Consider the following 18,050-nt stretch of genomic DNA (forward strand, 5'->3'; position numbering starts at 1 on the left):
AGTGTGTATGTGTATGCTTTTGTGTGAGATGTTGTCTGTATACCTTTACTTTTACCATTTGTCTTAGGGTTCTGCCTGTCTGGTTTTTTTTTTAATCACTTTAAAAAAATTTTTTTATTAAAAATTATTTTTTATTTTAATAACTTTACTTTATATTATTTTACTTTATATTATTTTATTTTATCATCTTTCTTTCTATTTTTTCTCCCTTTTATTCTGACCTGTGTGGATGAAAGGCTCTTGGTGCTCCAGCCAGGCATCACGGCTGCGCCTCTGAGGTGGGAGAGCCAACTTCAGGACACTGGTCCATAAGAGACCTCCCAGCTCCATGTAATATCAAACAGTGAAAATCTCCCAGAGACCTCCACCTCAAGGCCAAGACCCAGCTTCACTCAACGACCAGCAAGCTATAGTCCTGGACACTCTATGCCAAACAACTAGCAAGACAGGAACACAACCCCATCCATTAGCACAGAGGCTGCCTAAAATCATAATAAGGTCACAGACACCCCAAAACACACCATCAGACATGGACCTTCCCACCTGAAAGGCAAGATCAAGCCTCACGCACCAGAACAGAAGAACTAGTCCCCTCCACCAGGAAGCCTACACAACCCACTGAACCAACCTTAGCCACTGGGAACAGACACCAAAAACAGTGGGAACTATGAACGTGCAGCCTGCAAAAAGGAGACCACAAACACAGTAAGTTAAGCAAAATGAGAAGACAGAAAAACACAGAGCAGCGCTTCCCTGGTGGCACAGTCATTGAGAGTCCTCCTGCCGATACAGCGGACACGGGTTTGTGCCCTGGGCCCAGAGGATCCCACATGCTGCGGAGCAGCTAGGCCCGTGAGCCATGGCCACTGGGCCTGTGCATCTGGAGCCTGTGCTGCACAACGGGAGAGGCCACAACAGTGAGAGGCCCGTGTACCACAAAAAAAAAAAAGAATAAAGAATAAAAGATAAACACACAGCAGATGAAGGAGCAAGGCAAAAACCAACCAGACCTAACAAATGAAGAGGAAATAGGCAGTCTACCTGAAAAAGAATTCAGAATAATGATAGTAAAGATGACCCAAAATCTTGGAAATAGAATGGAGAAAATAAAAGAAACCTTTAATAAGGACCTATAAGAACTAAAGAGCAAAGAAACAGTGATGAACAACACAATAAATTAAATTTAAACTCTCTAGAAGGTATCAATAGCAGAATAACTGAAGCAGAAAAATGGATAAGTGACCTGGAAGATAAAATAGTGGAAATAACTATTGCAGAGCAGAATAAAGAACAAAGAATGAAAAGAATTAAGGGCAGTCTCAGAGACCTCTGGGACAATATTAAATGCACCAACATTCGAATTATAGGGGTCCCAGAAGAACAAGAGAAAAAGAAAGAGACTGAGAAAATATTTGAAGAGATTATACTTGAAAATTTCCCTAATACGGGAAAGGAAATAGTTAATCAAGGCTAGGAAGCATAGAGTCCCATACAAGATAAATCCAAGGAGAAATATGGCAAGACATATATTAATCAAAGTATCACAAATTAAATGCAAAGAAAAAATATTAAGAGCAGCAGGGGAAAAACAACAAATAACACACAGAGGAATCCACATAAGATTAACAGCTGATCATTCAGCAGAAACTCTGCAAGCCAGAAGGGAGTGGCAGGACATATTTAAAGTGATGAGAGGGAAAAACCTACAACCAAGATTACTCTACCCATCAAGGATCTCATTCAGATTTGTTGGAGAAATTAAAACCTTTACAAACAAGCAAAAGCTGAGAGAGTTCAGCACTACCAAATCAGCTTAACAACAAATGCTACAGGAACTTCTCTAGGCAGGAAACACAAGAGAAGGAAAAAACCTACAATAACAAACCCAGAACAATTCAGAAAATGGGAATAGGAATATACATATCGAAAATTACCTTAAATGTAAATGGATTAAATGCTCCAACCAAAATACATAGACTGGCTGAATGGATACATAAACCAGACCAGCATATATGCTGTCTATAAGAGACCCATTGCAGACCTAGGCACACATACAGACAGAAAGTGAGTAGATGGAGAAAGATATTCCATGCAAATGGAAATCAAAATCATGCTGGAGTAGCAATTCTCACATCAGACAAAATAGGCTTTAAAATAAAGACTATTACAAGAGACAAAGAAGGACACTACATAATGATAAAAGGATCAATCCAAGAAGAAGATATAACAATTGTAAATATTTATGCACCCAACATAGGAGCACCTCAATACATAAGGCAAATACTAACAGCCATAAAAGGGAAAATCGACAATAACACAATCATAGTAGGGGAGTTTAACACCCCACTTTCACCAATGGACAGATCATCCAAAAATGAAAATAAATAAGGAAACACAGGCTTTAAATGACACGTTAAACAAGATGGACTTAATTGGTATTTATAGGACATTACATACAAAAACAACAGAATACACATTCTTCTCAAATGCTCATGGAATATTGTACAGGATAAATCATATTTTGGGTCACAAATCAAGCCTTGGTAAATTTAAGAAAATTGAAATCACATCAAGTATCTATTGCGACCACAACGCTATCAGACTAGGTATCAATTACCGGAAAAAATCTGTAAAAAATACAAACGCATGGAGGCTCAACAATACACTACTTAATAACCAAGCGAACAGTAAAGATATCAAAGAGGAAATCAAAAAATGCATAGAAACAAATGACAATGAAAACACAACAACCCAAAACATATGGGATGCAGCAAAAGCAGTTCTAGGAGGAAAGTTTATAGCAATACAATCCTGCCTTAAGAAACAAGAAACATCTCAAATAAACAACCTAACCTTACACGTAAATAAATTAGAGAAAGAAGAACAAAAAAAACCCAAAGTTAGCAGAAGGAAAGAAATCATAAAGATCAGATCAGAAATAAATGAAAAAGAAATAAAGGAAACGATAGCAAAGATCAATAAAATTAAAAGCTGGTTCTTTGAGAAGATAAACAAAACTGATAAACCATTAGCCAGTCTCATCAAGAAAAAAAAGGGAGAAGACTCAAATCAATAGAATTAGAAATGAAAAAGGAGAAGTAACAGCTGGCACTGCAGAAATACAAAGGATCACGAGAGATTACTACAAGCAACTATATGTCAATAAAATGGACAACCTGGAAGAAATGGACAAATTCTTAGTAATGCACAACCTTCCAAGGTTGAAGCAAGAAGAAATATAAAATATGAACAGACCAATCACAAGGACTGAAATTGAAACTGTGATGGAAAATCTTCCAAAAAACAAAAGTCCAGGACCAGATGCCTTCAGAGGAGAATTCTATCACATATTTAGAGAAGAGCTAACACCTATCCTTCTCAAACTCTTACAAAATATAGCAGAGGGAGGAACACTGCCAAACTCATTCTACGAGGCCACCCTCACCTTGATATGAAAACCAGACAAAGATAGAAAACTACAGGCCAATATCACTCATGAACATAGATGGAAAGATCCTCAACAAAATACTAGCAAACAGAATCCAACAGCACATGAAAGGATCATATACCATGATCAAGTGTGGTTTATGCCAGGAATGCAAGGATTCTTCAATATACAAAAATCAATCAATGTGATACAGCATATTAACAAATTGAAGGAGAAAAACTGTATGATCATCTTAATCGATGCAGGGAAAGCTTTCAACACCCATTTATGATAAAAAACCCTCCAGAAAGTAGGCATAGAGGGAACTTACCTCAACATAATAAAGGCTATATATGACAAACCCACAGCCAACGTCGTCCTCAATGATGAAAAACTGAAACCATTTCCACTAAGATCAGGAAGAAGACAAGTTTGCCCACTTTCACCACTATTATTCAACATAGTTTTGGAATTTTTAGCCACAGCAAAGAAGAAAAAGAACTAAAATGAATCCAAATTGGAAAAGAAGAAGTAAAGCTGTCACTGTTTGCAGATGACATTATAATATGCATAGAGAATCCTAACGTTGCTACCAGAAAACTACTAGAGCTAATCAATGAATGTGGAAAAGTAGCAGGATACAAAATTAATATACAGAAATCTCCAGCATTCCTATACACTAATGATGAAAAATCTGAAAGTGAAATTTAGGAAACACTCCCATTTACCACTGCAAGACAAAGAATAAAATATCTAGGAATAAACCTACCTAAGGATACAAAAAACCTGTAGGCAGAAAATTATAAGACACTGATGAAAGAAAATAAAGATGATACAAATAGATGGAGAGATATACCATGTTCTTGTATTGGAAGAATCAACATTGTGAAAATGACTATACTACCCAAAGCAATTTACGGATTCAATGCAATCCCTATCAAACTACCACTGGCATTTTTCACAGAACTAGAACAAAATATTTCACAATTTATATGGAAACACAAAAGACCCCGAATAGCCAAAGCAATCTTGAGAGTGAAAAACGGAGATGGAGGAATGAGGCTCCCTGATTTCAGACAATACTGCAAAGATACAGCAATCAAGACTGTATGGTACCGGCACAAAAGCAGAAATATAGATCAATGGAACAGGATAGAAAGCCCACAGATAAACCCACACACATATGGTCACCTTATCATTGATAAAGAAGACAGGTATATACAGTGGAGAAAAGACAGCTTCTTGAATAAGTGGTGCTAGGAAAACTGGACAGCTACATGTAAAAGAATGAAATTAGAACACTCCCTAACACCATACACAAAAATAAACTCAACATGGATTAAAGACCTAAATGTAAGGCCAGACACTATCAAACTCTTAGAGGAAAACATAGGCAGAACACTCTATGTCATAAATCACAGCAAGATCCTTTTTGAACCACCTCCTAGAGAAATGGAAATAAAAACAAAGATAAACAAATGGGACCTAATGAAACTTCAAAGCTTTTGCACAGCAAAGAAAACCATAAACAAGATGAAAGGTCAACCCTCAGAATGGGAGAAAATATTTGCAAATGAAGCAACTGACAAAGGATTATTCTCCAACTTTTACACGCAGCTCATGCAGCTCAATATCAAAAAAACAAAGAACCCAATCCAAAAATGGGCATAAGACCTAAATAGACATTTCTCCAAAGAAGATATACAGATTGCCAACAAACACATGAAAGGATGCTCAACATCATTAATCTTTGAGAAATGCAAATCAAAACTACCATGAGATATCATCTCACACCTGTCAGAATAGCCATCATCAAAATATCTACAAACATTAAGTGCTGGAGAGGGTGTGGAGAAAAGGGAACACTCTTGCACTGTTTGTGGGAATGTAAATTGATACAGCCACTATGGAGAACCGTATGGAGGTTCCTTAGAAAACTAAACTTAGAACTAGCATATGACCCAGCACTCCCACTACTGGGCATATACCCTGAGAAAACCATAATTTAAAAAGTGTCATGTACCAAAATGTTCATTACAGCTCTATTTACACTAGCCAGGACATAGAAGCAACCTAACTATCCCTCATTGGATGAATGGATAAAGAAGATGGGGCACATATATAAAATGGAATATTATTCACCCATAAAAAGAAATGAAATTGAGCTATTTGTAATGAGGTGGATAGACCTAGAGTCTGTCATAACGAGTGAAGTAAGTCAGAAAGAGAAAGACAAATACCGTATGCTAACACATATATATGGTATCTAAGAAACAAAAGGTCATGAGAAACCTAGGGGCAAGACAGGAATAAAGACACAGACTTACTAGAGAATGGACTTCAGGATATGGGGAGGGGGAAGGGTAAGCTGTGACAAAGTGAGAGAGTGGCATGGACATATATACACTACCAAACGTAAAATAGATAGCTAGTGGGAAGCAGCCGCATAGCACAGGGACATCAGCTCGGTGCTTTGTGACCACCTAGAGTGGTGGGATAGGGAGGGTGGGAGGGAGGGAGATGCAAGAGGGAAGAGAGATGGGTACATATGTATATGTATAACTGATTCAGTTTGTTATAAAGCAGAAACTAACACACCATTGTAAAGCAATTATACTCCAATAAAGATGTTAAAAAAAATGAAACTAGTCAGTCGCATACTGCAAACTCCAAGTCTACAGTTGTCCCCAAAATCCACCACCTCAGTTTTCGGGATGATTCATTGTCTGTTCAGGTATTCCACAGATGCAGGGTACATCATGTTGATCGTGGAGATTTAATCCACTGCTCCTGAGGCTGCACGGAGAAATTTCCCATTCTCTTCTTTGTTCACAGAGCTGGGTTTCAGCTTTAGATTTGGCCCTGCTTCGGCATGCACGTTGCCCTCTGGTGTGTGTTCTTCACCCAGACAGGAGGGGGCTAAAGCAGCAGCTGATTAGGGGTCTACAGCTCACTCAGGCTGGGTAGAGGGAGGGGTATGGAATGCGGGGTGAGCCTGTGGTGGCAGAAGCTGGCATGACATTTCAACAGCCTGAGTCATGCTGTGTGTTCTCCCAGGTAAATTGTCCCTGGATCACGGGACCCTGGTAGTGGCGGGCTACACAGGCTCCGTGGAGGGGTGGTGTGGAGAGTGACCTGTGCTTGTACACAGGCTTCTTGGTGGCTGCAGCATCAGCGTTAGCATTTCATGCCCGTCTCTGATGTCCACACTGATAGCTGCGGCTCACGCTCGTCTCTGGAGCTCGTTTATGCGGTGTTCTGAATCTCCTCTCCTCGGACACCCCGAAACAATGGTCTCTTGACTCTTACACAGTTCCAGACCTTTTCCAAGACTCCCTCCGGTTAACTGTGGCACACTAGCCCCCTTCAGGTTGTGTTCACGCAACCAATCCCAGTCCCTCGTATAAGACCTCCAAAGCCCGAGCCTCAGCTCCCAGGCCCCACCCGTCCTGTCGGGTGAGCAGACAAGCTTCTCAGTCTTGTGAGTGCTGGTCAACACCGATCCTCTGTGTGGGAATTTCTCCACTTTGCCCTCTGAACCCCTGTTGCTGATCTCTCCTCCATGGCTCCGAAGCTTCCACCACCTGTCTCCACCAGTGAAGGGGCTTCCTACTGTGTGGAGACGTTTCCTTCTTCACAGCTCCCTCCCAGAGGTGCAGGTCCCAACCCTATTCTTTTTTCTCTGTTTTCTTTTGCCCTACCCAGGTATGTGGGGAGTTTCTTGCTTTTCGGGAAGTGTGAAGTCTTCTGCCAGCTTTCAGTAGGTGTTCTGTAGGAGTTGTTCCACATGTAGATGTATTTCTGATGTATTTGTGGAGAGGAAGGTGGTCTCCACATCTTACTCTTCCGCCACCTTGAAGGTCCCCCCCCCGTTATATTTTGTAAATATATGTGTATGTTGTCAATCAAACCATGTGGTCAATTTGCACTGCGATTAAAAGCTTTAAAATACATAGCATTTATATGAGACATTTTGCTGCTTTTTAATTTTTTCATGAAAATTTGTTTTTTCAGAATTCACATTTGTTTCTGTAAACTGGTATACAAACTTAACAGCTTCTAGATTTGGTACATTTGAGATTTTAACAGTAAAATCAATTTTTGCACATGACCTACTTTTTCTATGATCCAATCAGTTTCTCTCCATGGTTCTAGGTCACTGGAGGTGGGGGTCAGGCTTCTCTTTCCACTTCCCACCCCAGAGAAAGCCCATTCTCCCAATCCCTTTCCTTACTCTTCCGTTAGAAGGAAGACTGATGTGATGGGCCAGATTCCGGAGCACTGTGAGCAGTACCAGTGTGCACTGGGACTGGACACCTATGCGTGGAGGACATGTCCATGCCCTCTCTTTCTTACAATACTAAGAGGTACGTAAGCTGAGCCACTGCCTACCCATGAAGGCTGGGAGCTGCCACATCACTCTCCTCCTTTATTCTCACTGGAGATTTGGAGCTCTGTCATCCTTGCACATTAGGGATCAGCTGGTGGTAAGAAGTAGAATTAAAGTCAAGGAGATCCTGCTTCATTCTTGAGCCCAAGCCCGTGCTTCACCCCAACTCCACCAGAAGGCACTTCACTGACGGACCCTGGGAACTGGCCCAGTGAAGGATATTCCAGACTCCTATGTGTCTGTCTCCTTTAGGGAAAGCCCTGGGAGAGGGCATAGCAGCTGTGTTGCGTAGGAAGAGGGCATTGTTTTGTCCACTGAACAAATACTGGCCCCGTACTGTCAGATTCTCACCAGTAACTACACACCTTCACGTCTCTCGCTCTACTGAAGATGGTGAACACACTCACCCAAATTTCATAACCTACAATTAAATGTCATAGAAACCCATTCAAAAAGACGTGCCATCAGGTGTTGCCATGCTCTCAGCCAGAGGCCAGCACTTGGTGTTTACAGACATGGTGGTGGACACAACTCATAGAATGATAAGGTAAATGTCTGTTGATAGGTTAAAGCCTCCTGAATTCCAGTGGTTCCCCCACACATACTTTCCATCAGGGGCTCATGCACCAATGTCAGGTACCATGAAGGCAGTGTTCTCATTCTTAAGCTGGTCCCACTGTAACACGTTGTCCTTATTTAGACTTCATGTTATCTCTCAGCACTTTGGCCTTGACATTTAGACTATCCAAATTGTAAACACTTCCTTGACTAACTCACTGGCTTCTGATATATCTCACTTAAAATTGGACGTTCCAGGACATCTTCAGTAACTATTACCACATATCTAACAAATTATTTGTTTTCTTTGCACACAATGTTAATTATTTATCTCACGTTTAACAATTGCCTTGAAATAGCGCATATCACTACCGCCCTTTTGGAAATACTTTCTGCTAGCACTAAGTTATATATTCAAAATTTTATATTTTTAGAGGTAGCCCAGATGTCCTACAGAATCACTGCCAATTACCAATAAATGCTATTTCACTTGCACAAAAATTTTCACACTTACAGGCCCATGTAAATTTTTAATATATGCAGAGTCCAGATAGGATAAGTTTATCTTTGGTGGTCAGTTTCCAAATATACCTCCACATGAGAAGGTGGAGTCTATTCTATAGACTCTATAATCTATACTAAAGTGCCCGTTCCACAGCTTTTTCTCCAACACCAGAAAATCAATTCTCTGTTCCCATAGGCTCTGGTAAAGTTGCATTCCTCTGTGTACCAAAATAAACCCACTGCTGAGATCACACCCATATCACATGGAGCCATCACTCAAAATGAGCCCTAGTGGAATGATCATCAACTAAATATTCACTCACACATGCTCAGGGAACAGGGAACTTTTTTTTTTAATACATCTTTATTGGAGTCTAATTGCTTCACAATGCTGTGTTAGTTTCTGTTGTACAACAAAGTGAATCAGCTGTATGCATACATGTATCCCCATATCCCCTCCTTCTTGAGCCTCCCTCCCACCCTCCCTATCCCACCTCTCTAGGTCATCACAAAGCACTGAGCTGATCTCCCTGTGCTATGCTGATGCTTCTCACTAGTTATCTATTTCACATTTGGTAGTGTATATATGTCGATGCTACTCTCACTTAGCCCCAGCTCAGGCTGAGGGCAAGACTCCAAGAAGCCTATGATGGAGCAGGTGCGGTGGAGCTGAGTGCAGAGCTCTTGCTGAACATTGTGGGCACTCAGCTCAGATGACAGATAAGCTAGACATTAGGTATAAAATACTCTGCCCTACAACTAAGTTCAAAACTGATACATGCCCACCCTCCCAAGGAATGAAAGCAAGCCCAACAAGCCATAAAGGACTCAACAGTAACTTAAATACCTGCCAAAACAAAACTGAAAAGCCTTTATAGACTATGAAACAGTCCAGATTTCAAACAGTGCACAAACCTTCTGCACCAAACAAAACAAAAATGCTTACATATACCAAGAAGCAGGAAAGAGTGAATCAAAATCAATAAAAATAGCAGTGAATAGAAAATGACCTCAAGAAATCTAAACTGTTGGAATTAGCAGAAAAACAGAAGGAAAACATGCCCAAGGTTCCCCTCTTCTCTGACCCTCATCATCAAAACTATCACCAGTGACCCATGTGAATCTATGAGGTTTGTTTAATAACTTGCTCAAGGTCACACAGCCAGTGGTGGAGCCAGGGTGTTCAAATTTTTCCCACTACACTGATATTAGTGATAATTTTTGTTGCACAAACCTCCTCCATACTTAAAAGTTTTGAAACTAGTTTCCTCATTTTGCATGGTATTAAATGAAGTGATAATAGACTCAAATTTACTTTACATCAGATGTCTTATAAATTCAATTTTAATGCAATCTGAGAGAGAGAGAGAATTAACGGACATGTGGTTTATCCCCCCACCACAAACCTCACAGTGTTTTTGTCCCTCTGACTCTACTTTTTGTCCCAGTGTGCCTGAAAAGGAGATGTCACATTCAGACTCTTATCTCATGAAGGGGCTCTTTGGCTTTCTGGCATGAGGAATACTGGCTTCAAAAGGCTGCCATGACCTGGTGCAAGTTGACATTGTGGTCCACACATCACCCCACATGTGGACTTAGATGCTCTGTTTTACAGGTCTTTATTATGTGGAAGCAGCCCCCAGATATAGAGGGGAAAAGATAGGCCCATGCCAGCAGGCCAACTGTAGTGTGAGAAACAAACAGGGTCTACACCTGGCTCATCCATCTTGACACACATCACCTTCATTCCCAGCAAAATCTGCTCTCCCTGTTACCAGGCAGTGACTCTGCAATACCTACAATGCCCTACTAATGAAGCTTAAAATATCAAGGCCCTCCACAAAATATCTAAGTGCAACGTCTCCTGCAAATTACTGACCTTTCAGGATGACGCTATGAAGAATGCAGTGCACACACCATGATCCCTCAAAGGAAATTTATAAGGCTAATGCCCTCTCCAACTGCCTTTACAAGAAATAAAGGGGAAACATAGCAGGGAAACCATGAGAATCACTAGGCAATCCTCACCACCCTGTGAGATCTCCCCTTCCCCCACCTTAATAACAACCCCTCCCTCCAAGGTCTTCCTGGGACCTGAGTTATTATGATGAAGGAAGGAACACTGATCTGAGAAGAGATGGTTACTAGTAACATAAACAATGACAATAATAACAACTAATATTTATTGATCATTACTGTGTCAGGTATTTTGGTAAGTGTTTTACATGGACTCTCTCTTTTAATTCTCCCAACCACAATGTAAGTTAGATTATTATTGAAATTTCACAACGAAAGCCTTGAAAAAGCAGAAGCAATTCTCTTAAGGTCACATGGCAGAAAGTGGGGAATCTGGGATCTAGGGTTTGGATCCAGGTCTGTCTCCAGCACCCTCTTTTATTTTGAAGTATAGTTGATTTACCATGTTTCAGGTGTACAGCAAAGTGATTCAGTTATACCTATCTCTCTAGATAGATAGATAGATAGAAAGAAAGATAAATGATAGATTAGATAGATAGATAGATATTCTTTTTCAGATTCTTTCCCATTATCGGTTAATACATGATATTGACTATAGTTCCCTGTGCTATACGGTAGTTCCTTGATGTGTATCTATTTTACATATAGGAGTATGTATATGTTAATCCCAACCTCCTAATTTATCTCCCCCCCCAACCTTTCCCCTTTGGTAAACTTAAGTTTGTGTTCTAAGTCTGTGAGTCTGTTTCTGCTTTGTAGATAAGCTCATTTGTATCAATTTTTTTAGATTCCACATATACGTGATATCATATGATATTTGTCTTTCTCTCTCTGACCTACTTCACCTAGTATGATAATCTCTAGGTCCATCCATATTGCTGCAAATGGCACTATTTCATTCTTATTTATGGCTGAGTAATATTCCATTGTATATATATATATATATATATATATATATATATATATATATATACCACTTCTTCTTTATCCATTCCTCTGTCTATGGACATTTAGGTTGCTTCCATGTCTTGGCTATTGTAAATAGTGCAGCTATGAACATTGAGGGGGTGCATGTATCTTTTTAAATTATAGTTTTCTCCAGATACATGCCCAGGAGTGGGATTGCTGGATCATATGGTAATTCTATTTTTAGTTTTCTGAGGAACCTCCATGCTGTTTTCCATAGTGGCTGTACCAACTTGCATTCCCACCAACACTGTAGGAGGGTTCCCTTTTCTCCACATTCTCTCCAGCATTTATTATTTGTAGACAATTTGGTGATGGCATTCTGACCAGTGTGAGGTGATACCTCATTGTAGTTTTGATTTGTATTTCTCTAATAATTAACAATGTTGAGAATCTTTTCCTGTGCCTGTTGGCCATCTGTATGTCTTCTTTGGAGAAATGTCTGTTTAGATATTCTACCCATTTTTTCATTGGGTTGTTTTTTTAATATTGAGCTGTTTGTATATTTTGAAAATTAAACCCTTGTCAGTCGTATTGTTTGCAAATATTTTCTCCCATTCCGTAAACTGTCTTTTTTTGTTTGTTTGTTTATGGTTTCCTTTGCTGTACAAAAGCTTTTAAGTTCAATTAAGCCCCATTTGTTTATTTTTATTTTTGTTTCCATTACTCTAGGAGATGATTCAAAAAAAATATTGTTGCAATTTATGTCAAAGTGTGTTCTGCTTATGTTTTCCTCTAGGAGTTTTGTAGGACCCGACCTTACTTTAGGTCTTTAATCCATTTTGAGCTTATTTTTGTGTATGTTGTTAGAGAATGTTCTAATTTCATTCTTTTACATGTAGCTGTCCAGTTTTCAAAGCACCACTTACTGAAGAGACTGTCTTTCTCCATTGTATATTCTTGCCTCCTTTGTCGTATATTAATTGACCATAGGTGCATGGGTCTATTTCTGGGTTTTCGATATGGTTCCACTGATTTATGTGTCTGCTTTTGTGCCAATACCATACTGTTTCAATTACTGTGTCTTTGTAGTATAGTCTGAAGTCAGGGAGCGTGATTCCTCCAGCTCTGTTCTTCTTTCTCAAGAATGTTTTGGCTATTTGGGGTCTTCTGTGTTTCCATACAAATTTAAAAATTTTTTGTCCCAATTCTGACAGCAACCTCACTCTTAATGACTATGCCAGTGTTTCCTGAACTTCAGTAATCATCTGTTTAGCACTATTCCTCTTTTTGCCATATTTGATCATGGTAAATGCTAGTCTAATACCAAATACCTCAATCTACATAAATATTTCACTCACATGTACTATATCTTTGCTAACAATTTTAATTTATTAATCTCACATGATATCCTCATTATTGTGTTTAGAAGGCTTAATATTTTCCCTTGATAAATCATTATACATCAGTAAGTATATTTTTCAATTAAACTTTCTATCACTACCATGGTGGAAATCCCACATCACTTGTCAAAAAAGGCAAGTGGACATAAAAACTAATTTCAGTGAAGCAAAATGGATCATTTGTTTAAAAATTATTTAATACATGCTAATATTTTTCGATGGTTCATCCAGATGTATCACGGATCATCTGGGCGTCAGTTTGGTAGATTTTATCAATGTGAGGGATTCCTCTGTAGCCAAAATCCTCCTAGATACATGGGCAAAACTTAATTTCTGGACCTATGAAGCTGTGAATAATGGTGAATATACCAAGGTATTAACTTCCCCTATTGGAAACTGAGTGGGTGACAAGATGTCCTTCTTCATGTGTCCTTTGACTCCTGTGTTTTTAAACGATGAGTACTGATTTGTGACATTTTCTTCCTGGTCCAGGGTGCATGCATTCACTAGTGACAAAGATAGATGCCATGTTAATTTCCCCTATAACCCCAGAGGCTTGCACAGTATATAGAAAACACAGAGTTCTCAATAAATATTTGTCAAATAAATTCTCCTGCATCTTTGCAAATCTTGTTCCTTCTTGGAATGTTATTCCCACAGCTTTGATAGCTGATAAACTCCAATTCATCCTTACAAACCAGGTGCAAGTACTCCTGACTCCTTCAGGAAGTTGTTTCCTCCTCTCTGTTCCCATCAGTTATTGTCCATACCTCTATCAGAGAGATATTGTGGTATTGATTTGAAGCCTGCTTACCCGACCAGACTCTGAATTTCTCACAGCAGTAACTATTTCAAGTTCATCTTTGTGAAAGTTCTTCAAATTCTATGGCACTGTTTTTTTCCTTTAATAATGTCATGGGTTTGGTCTTATTTTCCAAACCAAATTGGGAGTTCCTGTAGTATAATTAGCCTGACCATCCAGTTTGTGTGTGTCATATGATTCTTCAGCCATCATCCCTGCTCCTAGGAGCCCCACCAAGCCCTTCTACCATCACTCAGTTCTTGAGATCGCCAAAATGCTTGAGCCTCATTTAAGCTTCTTCCTTCTCCCAGGTTTCCATCTCTGGACTCAAAGACTTATTATCTACTTTAAAGACTAAATACACATTACTGGGCAGGGAAATGAATAAAACCTTCAATATAGCATTGTTACTAAATCAAACTGTGTCCTCTAAAAATATTTGAATTTTAGAAATCATCATGTGGAATTCTTATCAAATCCACTTTTGGAAAAATTTCATCTAAAATTTCTCAAACATCTTCGAGTTCATTGTGGTAGATGTAAATGTTGATAGAGACAGAACGGATAGAAAGGTGAAGGGGGAACCTGTGAGATAAGAGGTTTGTAAGATGATGTCTGATCCTCATTATTCATGCACTCCTTATTCTACTGCTAGCAGGTGTCACCATCTCATTATCATGTGAGAAGATAGCCTAGAGAAAGAAAACCTACCCACCTCAACCCATCAACATCAGCATTGGTCTTTGGGGCTGAGAAAACTTAGGTAACTTGCTCAAGCTCCCTTATACTCATTCTATAAGACTAGTGTTCATTTCCCAGTTACTAAAATCAGAAAAGACATCATATGAAAAGTATACTACAGAATAATACCCTTTATGAATATAGATGAAAATATCCTCAATAAAATCAAAAGCAGAGATTGGAAGAATAGATTTTTAAAATACTCTTATTATATGCTGTCTAGAAGAGACACACTTTACATTCAAAGATACAAGTATCTTGAAAATAAAAGGGTGGAAATAGTATGTCATCCAAACGAAAATGAAAAGAGAGCTGGAGCAATTGTATGAATATGACTTAAGACAAAAATATCATTAGACAAAATATACTTTAAGATAAAAGTTGTAATTAGATACAAATAGGGACATTTTTATCATGATAAAATGCTGAATCCATCAAGAAGGTATAATAATTCAAAACATATATGTACATCACAACACTGCCTCATAATACATGAAGCAAAAACTGACAGAATTGAAGGGAGAAAGAGACAATTCAACAATAATAATTGGAGAATTCAATACCTCCCTTTTAGTAATATTAGAGTAAATAGGCAGAAAATTGCAGGTAATAGAACACCTTAACAGCACTATCAAAAATACAGGACTAACAGATACCTGTAAAACATTTCACCAAACAACAGTAAGGAGAAGAGTACACAATCATCTGAAGTGCATATTCTCCAGGATAGACTATACATTATGCCATTACACAAGCCTCAATAAATTTTGAAAATAATGAAATCATGCAAGCTTGTTCTCTTATTACAATGGAGTGGAATAAAAAGTAAGTGACAAAAGGGAGTTAAATAATTCAAAAGTATGTGGAAATTAACAAATAACCAGTGGGTCAAAGAAGAAGTCACAAGGAAACTTAGAAAATACTTTGAGATGAATGAAATGAAAAACACAAGATCCCAAACCTTACAGGATATAGTGAAAGCAGTTCTTAGAAACAAATGTATAGCTAAAAATGCCATTATTAACAAAGAAGAAACAATTAAAAATTCATTTAAGACACAGGAAAATGAAGAGTAAATTAAACCAAAACAAGTAGAAGGAAGAAAATAAGGAATATTACAATAGATATAAATGAAAAGAAAATAGAAAATAATAGAGGAAATCAATAAAACCAAAAGTTAATTTTTTTAAAAGATCAACAAAATTGAAAAGCTTTTAGCTAGACCAAGATAAAATAACAAAGACTCAAATTGCAAAAATCAGAAATGAAAGATAGAACATTAACACAAACCTTACAGAAACAAAAAGATTATGAAGAATTATATGAACAACTGAATGCCAACAAATCAGATAACCTAGATGAAATGGACAAATCCTCCAAAAGACACTAACTACTGAAATTGACTCAAGGTGAAATTTTAAAATCTGAATAGACATAACAATTAAAGGGATTGAATTAATAACAACTATATTTCCACAAAGAAAAACCTAGGATCAGAGGGCTTAAATGATGAATTATACCAAATATATTTAAAGCAAAATTAACATCAAACTTTTACAAGATGATCCAACAAATAGGAGAAGAAGGGGCATTTCCTAACTAATTTTATGAACATAGCTTTAACCTAATTCCAAAATCACACAAGACATCAACAAGAAAAAACAAAATTAAGACCAATATCCCTTATAATATGGGCACAAAAATCCTCCACAAATTACTCACATACTGAATCCAGAAACACACACAAAAAGATTATACATAAAGATCATGTGAGATTTATTCTGGAGATGTAAGGTTGACTCAACATACAAAAATCAATCAATGTAATATGTCATCTTGACTTAATAAAAGGAAAAATCTTATCATTTCAATACACAAAAGCATGTGACAAATCCAAAAGCATTTTTTGATAAAAACAATGAAGAAAACAGGAAAAGAAAGGCACATTCTCAACTCGATAAAAGCAATCTACCAAAACCCAACAACCAACATAATACGTAACTATGAAAACCTGAAAACTTTTGCCCTAAAATAATGAAAAAGACAACAATGTCCACTCTCACTTCTATCCAACATTGTACTGGTGCTTCTAGCATAACATTTAGGCAAGAAAATTTTTAAAAGACCTCAAAATTAGAAAGAAAGAAAGAAAACTATTTCACAGTTGACATGATCCTGTGTATAGAAAATACTAAGGAAGACAGAAAGGAAAATATTATTGGAACTAATCATCCAGTTTAGCAAGGTTGCAAAATATAAGATCATCATAAAAATTTGATTGTATTTCTATACACTAGCAGTGAAATATTTTCAAGAGAAATTAAGAAAAGAATTCCATGTATAACAGTATCCACAGAAATAAAATACTTAGAAATAAATTTAACAAAAGAAGTGTAAGACTTATACACTGAAAACTAAAAAATATTGTTGAAAGAAACTAAAGAAGACCTAAATTAATGGAAAAGAATCCCTTATTCACTTATTGGAAGACTTTATATTGTTAAAAATGGTAATATTTCACAACATGATCTACAGGTATTGTGTAATCCCTATTAAAAATCCCAGCAGGCTATTTCTGCCAGGATTGACAAGCTAATCCTAAAATTCCCATGGAAATGCAAGGAACCTAGAAAAGCCAAAAATAATCTTGAAAAAGACAAAGGTGGAAGGCTCTCACTTCCTGATTTGAAACTTACTATAGAGCAACAGTAATCAAGATGTAGTCTTGGAACAAAAAATCTTAAAATTTGTATGGAGATGCAAAAGACCCCGAATAGCCAGTGCAATCTTGAGAAAGAAACATGGAGCTGGAGGAATCAGGTTTCCTGACTTCAGACTATATTACAAAGCTACAGTAATCAAGACAGTATGGTATTGGTGCAAAAACAGAAATATAGATCAAAGGAACAGGATATAAAGCCAAGAAATACACCCACGCACCTATGGTCAATTAATCTATGACAAAGGAGACAAGGATATACAATGGTGGAAAAACAGTCTCTTCAACAAATAGTGCTGGGAAAACTGGACAGTTATTTGTAAAAAAAAAATGAAATTAGATCATTCTTTAACACCATACACAAAAATAAGCTCAAAATGGATTAAAGACCTAAATTCGTGACAGAACATTATAAAACTCCTAGAGGAAAACATAGGCAGAACACTCTCTAACATAAATTACAGTAATATCTTTTTTGATCCATCTCAAAATAAACACACGGGACCTAATTAAACTCAAAAGCTTTTGCACAGCAAAGGAAACCATAAACTAAATGAAAAGACAACCCACAGATTGGGAGAATATATGTGCAAATGATATGACTGACAAGGGATTAGTCTTCA

Source organism: Monodon monoceros, unplaced genomic scaffold (assembly GCF_005190385.1).
Source record: "Monodon monoceros isolate NGI ecotype Baffin Bay Population unplaced genomic scaffold, NGI_Narwhal_1 Super_Scaffold_22, whole genome shotgun sequence".
In the NCBI taxonomy this organism is placed as follows: domain Eukaryota; kingdom Metazoa; phylum Chordata; class Mammalia; order Artiodactyla; family Monodontidae; genus Monodon; species Monodon monoceros.